Source organism: Castanea sativa, chromosome 11, assembly GCF_040712315.1.
Source record: "Castanea sativa cultivar Marrone di Chiusa Pesio chromosome 11, ASM4071231v1".
Taxonomy (NCBI): domain Eukaryota; kingdom Viridiplantae; phylum Streptophyta; class Magnoliopsida; order Fagales; family Fagaceae; genus Castanea; species Castanea sativa.
This window is the reverse complement of record NC_134023.1, coordinates 31,013,505-31,021,775: the sequence shown is the minus strand read 5'-3', so window position 1 is coordinate 31,021,775 and position 8,271 is coordinate 31,013,505. Positions and strand designations below refer to the sequence as shown.

Here is an 8,271-nt window from a genome sequence, read left to right as displayed (position 1 = left end):
ATTGCCGATACTAAGTCGCAGCCAAAAATTTGTATCCATTTTTCATGATATTATGCATGGATCAAATATATCATGGCAAATTCTTCAAAAAAAAATTGTGTCTTCCACAATGGAATTTGATAAGTGAGATTTCGAGTAAGTGTTTACATAATCTTCTTCTGTCCGAAGAAATGATTCATCAAAATAATGAGCACTATTGATATCGACACATCTGAGATCGCAAAATGTTCGGGAGTTCCTCTATTCAATCCTTTTCCTTCTTCTTGTTGCTGGAGTACACATCTTCTCTTTGTTTCTCGAGCCTAGTGTGAGATTGTACAAAAACTCATGTTTGTGCAAAATTCATTATCTAAATCACAATGAACAGCTTTTATATATATATGAGAAAGTGTATGCCACAGAGGCTTTGTTCCTTCACGATATAGTAATTGTTATAAATAAAATAAAATAAAATAAAAACCTTTTCTTTCCTAGTACAAATTTAGGATTTGTAGCACTAATATTAATTAAATATTGTAAGTTATTATTTTATGTACATCAACAGATACCATTTTGACTCTCTTATTGACATCTATTGTTTGCTCCGTCCTAGGAACATCAATTTGATATCATCCTATGATAAACTGTTCTTTTATTAGTCTTATGTTGTCAATTACTATAAACTAAAAAAAAAAAACATATAATTAAAATTTTATATATGGAGCTTTATGTAAACTGTATTTGATCATTCGAGTATAAAACTATAATTATGATAACTTGGTAGTCATAGTAAATAAGTTTTGGAAAATGAAGGGTGTTAATCAAGCATGTCATCAAGACTGCAAGAAAAACCAAAGGGAAGGAGGAAACATGTTCCAAAAACACACAATTCTCTCAAGTTTTTATACATAATATTTATAAATCGTACATCCATACAGAACACTATGGAAGATACATAAACCCTCCGTCTTGGAAGCTACTTAAATAGGAATCTCAAATAGTGATCTTGATATTTAGACATGGCTCTGGATGGCCAAACTGTATCCAGATTGATCGTCGTAATACTTGGACCACAACTTAACACCTCCATACTTGTGAGAATTTTTAATCGCTGGAAGCACTTGAGAAGTGAGATCAACTACAGGAATGAAGCCACTTCCAGCTGCTGCAGGAGCAGCAGGTAGCCCTAAGAAAATCTTGGTAGCAGGGATATCTGAAGTCCACTGCTTCCATGCTTCTTTGAGATTGCTTATGCTACCAGGAGTGTACTGGCAAGGGGGGTTATTGTAGAATTGGACCCAGACATAGTCAAACAAACTTGTCTTAAGGGCACCTCTAACCCAAGCATCTGGAAAAGGACACTGCAGAGCTGCAATTAAGTACACCTTCTTACCCATATTGCTATATCCATATAAGTATCTTGCCAAGTCATCCCAATGTTTGTTGAACCCTCCTTCAATATCAAAGTCAATTCCATCCAGAACAGCGTCACCAAAGTGGGCGAGAGGAGGATTGTCCCCCCAAGAAGTTATTCCAAAGATAAGTAGCAACTTGTCTAGCATCCTCAGAAGACTTAAGGTAGTAACTCCTTGCCCCTCCTCCAATTGAAAGAATAACCTTAATGCCTTTGGCTTGACATGATTTTCCGTCAGAGCTTAAGCTAGTGCAGCCATTGCTGTATGGATCACAATGGCCAACAAGGTTAATCATAGGAGTCTGACCATTTCCAAAGGTGGGTAGAAAAGCTATATTCACAAAGTCATAGTTTCCTGTGGCACAAGTCTCTACCAAAGTGCCTTCATTCCCATTTTGACCCCAATATACAACTATTCCACCAGCATTGGAACCCATTGCCAATGCTAGCATTACTTGTTGGAGTGAGTGTCTTTCAAACACTTAACATTTGCTTTGTGTCTCACATTGGTTAGGGATAAATCTTGTTATGAGTTTATAAGGCTTTGCATATCTTAGGTGGTAAGTTGGAACATAATGGGCTAGGTGTTGACTTGGGCTTGGGCTTGGGATTGTTACATCATTCTTGGGCTTCACCTTTCCTCTTACTTTCTTTTAGCCCAAATTGATTTGATTTTTGCTATGTCCGTTGGTGAGCTTCTGAGCAGCCCATTGGGCATTAAATGAATAGCCCGTTGTGCATCAAATCTGCACAGTAGCCGTTGGGAACTTGTCCTTCAGTCAGCCTACTTATCTCCTTTAGTTGGCATATAAGAAACCCTGTTTTATTCTTTTCTTCTTCAGTTTTTTTGCTTGTTGCCGCCATTCTCCTTCCTCTGTTCAGCCCTAAACTTTCTGCTCTTCCCCACAAAAATTTCAGCTTCTAAATTTTAGTTTTAAGGAAAGGCAAGTAAGGTTGTTCCTAGTTCTTCTTGCTTGAGTGTGTGATCAACTTGAAGAAATTACTATAGTCTAATCTTGGAGGGTTGTTCGGCCAAGAGAGCCATTCACACCGAGTTCTACTCCGGATGGCACAAATCAACCTTTAAAAACAACGCATTTTGCGTGATTTTATAGTTTGTGAGATCTTTCTAACTCTATCTATTTAATTTTGACATTGCTAATTTTTTAGGGTTTGTATTGTTGAATCAAAACTTGTTCATTTAGCCATATTTTCCAACAATTTTAAAGGTTGATTTTTGTGTTTTAAAAATGAAGAAACAAATTGTTGATTCTCTTAAGGTCATTTCGGAAATTACAAAGCTTGAGGCTTTTGATGGAAATAATTTTAAACATTGGAAAGAAAGGGTTTTGCTCATCTTGGAATTTACCGAAATTGACTAGGTTCTTTATGAGCCTAAACCCGAAGATGATCCTATAAATATAGCAAAGTGGGAAAAAACAAATAAATTATTTGTTCATACTATTAAGTGGTTTATCTAACAAGTTGTTTGATAATTATTGTCATTTTACTTGTGCTAAAGATTTATGGGATGAACTTAATGGTCGTTATGGGTTTGAGGATGAGGGTGCTCAAAAGTTTGCTACCGCTAAATTTATGTCTTTTCAAATGGTTGAGGAAAAAAGTGTTTCTAGCCAAATTGAAGATTTTCAAAAATTAGTATCCGACTTAGCTAAAGATGGCGATGTCTTACCCGAGAGGTTTGTGGCTCATGGCCTTGTGTTTAAGTTGCCGGACTCTTGGAAAGAGTATAAACACCAGTATAGCCACCATAGAACCTATTTGAATCTTCAACAAACTATCGTTGATATTCAAATTGAAGAAACAAATAGGATGTCGAAAAAGGTTTCTAGAGCTAAGGAATTTACTTCCAAGGCTAATGTTGTAGAGGGAGGACCCTCTAGACCTCCACAACATAATAAGAAACATGATTTCAAGGGAAAAGGAAAATTTCATAATAAAAATGGCCCAAATCCTCAAATCCAAAAGAAAAAGGGAATTGTTTTATTTGTGGCAAAGTAGGTCATTATGCGGCAACATGTAGGGCAAGAGGCAACTTCAACAACAATAAGAACAACAACAAAGGCTCTACATCAAATAAGGCAAATGTGATGCAAACCGAAGAGATCATTGTGGCGGTGGTGTGTGAGGCACACTTGGTGACAAAAGTGAAGGGATGGGTAGTTGACTCGGCTTGCACAAGACACATTGGTGCATTCAAAGAGGAGTTTAGTTCCTACACTCCTATGGCGGAAGGCACCGAATGTGTCTATGTTGGGGACAATAGGTCCATGCCAGTGAGTGGTAAAGGGAAGGTACTCTTGAAGCTAACTTCCAGTAAAACTCTTTCACTCAATAATGTCCTTCATGTACCTCACTTTCGACACAATCTTATTTCGGTACATTTACTTGGTAAGGCCGATATTAAAGTTTTATTTGATCGTGGTATAGTTACTTTAACTAAGAATGAAGTCTTTGTTGGTAAAGGCTATGATGATGAAGGTCTTTTTGTACTTAATGTTGATCAAGTTATTAATTAAAGTGGTTCATTTTCTTGTGCTTACTTTGTTGATTCCATTGATGTTTGGCATGGTAGACTTGGACATGTTAATTTTGGCTATATAAAGAAAATGAAAGAATGTGGAATTATTAACTCACTAAGTGAAGCTAATATGGACAAATGTAAAATTTGTGCCGAAACTAAAATCACCAAGAAACCTTGTAAATCTATAACAAGAGAAACCGAGCTTCTTGGATTGGTACATAGTGACTTGGGTGATTTAAAACACACCATGACTAGAGGTGGTAAAAGATTTTATGTGATCTTTGTTGATGACCACTCTAACTTCACTAAACTTTATTTACTAAGAACCAAAGATGAAGCTTTGGAGATGTTTATAAAGTATAAAAGTGAAGTTGAGAACCAAAAGAATAAAAGGATTAAAAAGACTTAGAACCGATAGAGGTGGTGAATATGAGTCTAATCCTTTTAAGGAATTTTGTGAACAAAATGGCATAATACATGAGGTAACTCCACCTTATTCACCGGAATCTAATGGAATAGCCAAAAGAAAAAAAAAATAGAACTCTTAAAGAGATGATGAATGTATGTTTATTAGTTCCAGGCTATCTTCTAACATGTGGGGGGAGGCCATTCTTTCAGCTTGCCATATTCAAAATAAGGTACCTCATAAGAAAACCGGTAAAACTCCTTATGAACTTTGGGAAGGGTGTAAACCTAACTTGGAATATCTCAAAGTGTGGGGGTACTTGGCTAAGGTCATGCTACCCGAGCCTAAAAGGAGAAAGCTTGGTTCTAGAACATGTGATTGTGTGTTTATTGGCTATGCTTGTAATAGTTCATGCTATAGATTTCTTGTCCAAAAGTGATATATTAGAATCATACAATATTATTGAATCTGAAAATGCCATATTCTTTGAGCATGTGTTTCCTTTGAAAAATAAGGAAAAAGAATTGCATGACTCTATTGAAATTTCTAATGACTTTGTTGATGATGTGCAAGAAATAAGAAGGAGCAAGCGAGCTAGGAAGGAAAAGGATTACGGTAACGATTTCCTTGCCTATATCGTTGAAGATGAACCTGTAAGTTACTATGATGCAATTAAATCCGTAGATGCACCTTTTTGGTTGGAAGCAATTAATAATGAATTAGAATCTATTATGTCTAATCATACTTGGGAATCAGTTGAGCTTCCACCCAAAGTTAAACCTATTTGTTGCAAATGGGTGTTTAAAAGGAAATTAAAACTGGATGGTACAATTGATAAGTTTAAAGCTCGCTTAGTAGCCAAGGGCTATAAGCAAAAACATAATGTGGATTATTTTGATACTTATTCTCCGGTTACTAGAATTGCATCTATTAGAATTTTATTTGCCATTGCTTCTATTTACAAACTTGTAGTACATCAAATGAATGTTAAAACTGCTTTTCTAAATGGTGATTTAGAATAAGAGATTTATATGGAGCAACCCGAGGGTTATGTAGTTCTTGGACAAGAACATAAAGTTTGTAAGTTGGTTAAATCTTTATATGGTTTAAAACAAGCACCTAAACAATGGCATGAAAAGTTTGATAATGTTATGCTTACATATAGGTATGTATTCAATGGTGCCGATAAATGCATATATAGCAAGTTTATTAATAATGAAAGTGTTATTGTATGTTTATATGCTGATGACTTGCTTCTATTTGGAACTAGCCTTGATGTTGTGCATGATGCTAAACACTTTCTTGCCTCTAATTTTGATATGAAAGATTTGGGTGAGGCAAATATAATCTTGGGCATGAAGATCCTTAAGGATAATGATTGCATTACACTATCACAATCTCACTATATAGAGAAAATTCTTAAAAAGTTTGAACACTTTGATATGTCACCTATGTGTACTCCTTTTGACTCAAAGGTGCATTTGTTTAAAAATCGTGGTGATAGTGTTTCACAAGATAAATATGCACAAATCATTGGTAGTTTGATGTTTTTGACAAACTGTACTCGCCCTGATATTGCATATGTTGTTGGTAGATTGAGTAGATATACTCATAATCCTAGTATTGAACATTGGGATGCAATATCAAGATTGTTAAGATATTTAAAGGGTACTTTTGATTATGGTTTGTCATATTGTGGTTATCCTGCTATATTAGAAGGATATTGTGATGCTAATTGGATTTCTGATACAGATGAGGTAAAGCCCACTAGTGGATATGTGTTCACACTAGCTGGAGGGGCTGTCTCTTGGAAATCATCCAAGCAGAATTGCATAGCGAGATCCACCATGGAATTAGAGTTAGTAGCCTTAGAAAAGGCTGGGTCCGAAGCCGAGTGGCTTAGGAGTTTGTTAATTGATATACCATTGTATACTAACTCTATTGCCTCTATTTGCATACATTATGATTGCCAGGCTGACATAGCACATGCTAAGAACAAAATCTATAATGGGAAAAGTCAACATATCTGATGGAGGCACAATATTGTGAGACAGCTCATTGATAATGGTGTGATGTCCTTAGACTTTGTGAGGTTAAAAAGGAATTTGGCCGATCTTTTGACCAAGCCACTAGCAAGAAGGCTGGTGAGTAAGACATCGAGGGGGATAGGACTGATACCCAAATTGTGACACTATGGCCAATGCCCAACCTCTATGATGGGTGATTCCACGCGAGGGGTTAAATGGGTAAAGGTCATTTGTGGTCCATATGGGCACTGTCAGTTATTATGTATTCCGCTATCTCATTGAGGAGATTAGTGATGAGTCCATCCCTATGGTGTGAGACAGTGCTAAGTTGCAGATTGTTGGAGGTTGAGCTCTAGATCTTAATGGATCCATAGTCCCTACCTGTTGGGATGGGGTGTACTGCACACACTCTTGATGGATGCCACATATGTGGGAGTGGAAGTTGTGCCGCTTCTTATGAGACTTGGGTAGGTCTTTAGAGCGCTCATAAAGCCCCATGGCGCATGGCCTGTATAAGGCGCCAACCCACTTATGGAACAACCTTGGTAAAGAAAGGTATGTGGGTGATAAGTTTGGTTATCTAATAGCTTGGTTAAAAGACTCTAACTCCACCATTATCTAGTAGTTCCTACTTATTTATCCTAAGTATGGTTAAAATCTTAGAGTACGATATTGATGCATGCCTTCTTGAGTTTATCGCATTTCCTAGTCTAGTGTTTGTAACATGTGGGGGATTGTTGGAGTGAGTGTGTTTTAAACACTTAACATTTGTTTTGTGTTCCACATTGGTTAGGGATAAATCTTGTTATGAGTTTATAAGGCTTTGCATATCTTAGGTGGTAAGTTGGAACATAATGGGCTAGGTGTTGGCTTGGGCTTTGGCTTGGGATTGTTACATCATTCTTGGGCTTCACCTTTCCTCTTACTTTCTTTTAGCCCAAATTTGATTTGATTTTTGCTATGTCCATTGGTGAGCTTCTGAGCAGCCCGTTGGGCATTAAATGAATAGCCTATTGTGCATCAAATCTGCACAGTAGCCATTGGCAACTTGTCCTTCAGTCAACCCACTTATCTCCTTTAGTTGGCATATAAGAAACCCTGTTTTATTCTTTTTTTCTTCAGTTTTTTTGCTTGCTGCCGCCATTCTCCTTCCTCTGTTCAGCCCTAAACTTTATGCTCTTCCCCACAAAAATTTCAGCTTCTAAATTTTAGTTTTAAGGAAAGGCAAGTAAGGTTGTTCCTAGTTCTTCTTGCTTGAGTGTGTGATCAACTTGAAGAAATTACTATAGTCTAATCTTGGGGGGTTGTTCAGCCAAGAGAGCCATTCGCACCGAGTTCTACTCCGGGTGGCACGAATCAGCCTTTAAAGACAACGCATTTTGTGTAATTCTATAGTTTGTGAGATCTTTCTAACTCTATCTATTTAATTTTGACATTGCTAATTTTTTAGGGTTTGTATTATTGAATCAAAACTTGTTCATTTAGCCATATTTTCCAACATTACTAAGCAGAGTAAAGCTACTGAAATTGGTGACTTGAGTGCCATTTTGAAGTTGTATAGAGTTTTTAGTTAGCACTGTTTATATTTTGCTCGACTTTGCAGAGTAAGTGAGTAATGCATGCTTTTTATAGGTGATTGATGGCCTAATAACAATAATTAAGGAATGCATGGCTAAAGGGTTACTTTAATTTCACATCATTATATTTTCCCTAAATCTTAATAATCTTTATTACACGTACACGAAGTTGTAGATTGGAGACTATTCTAGCCCTCCTCATGAGTCATATTCTTTTGGGATCGTCACATTTCTTTGCATTTGTGTGAGCTAGTAAGTGCAGTTTTTTGTGGTTGAATGGTTGAATTTGTCACGTCTTGTTTGTCTCCAACATTAGCCAATTG

At 36.6% G+C, this 8,271-nt stretch overlaps 1 pseudogene; it reads right to left on the bottom strand.

Annotated features, from left to right (window-relative positions):
* Positions 1 to 992: 992 nt before the first annotated feature.
* On the bottom strand, positions 993 to 7,917 carry LOC142614543 (acidic endochitinase-like; annotated as a pseudogene).
* Between the last annotated feature and the right edge of the window lie 354 nt (positions 7,918 to 8,271).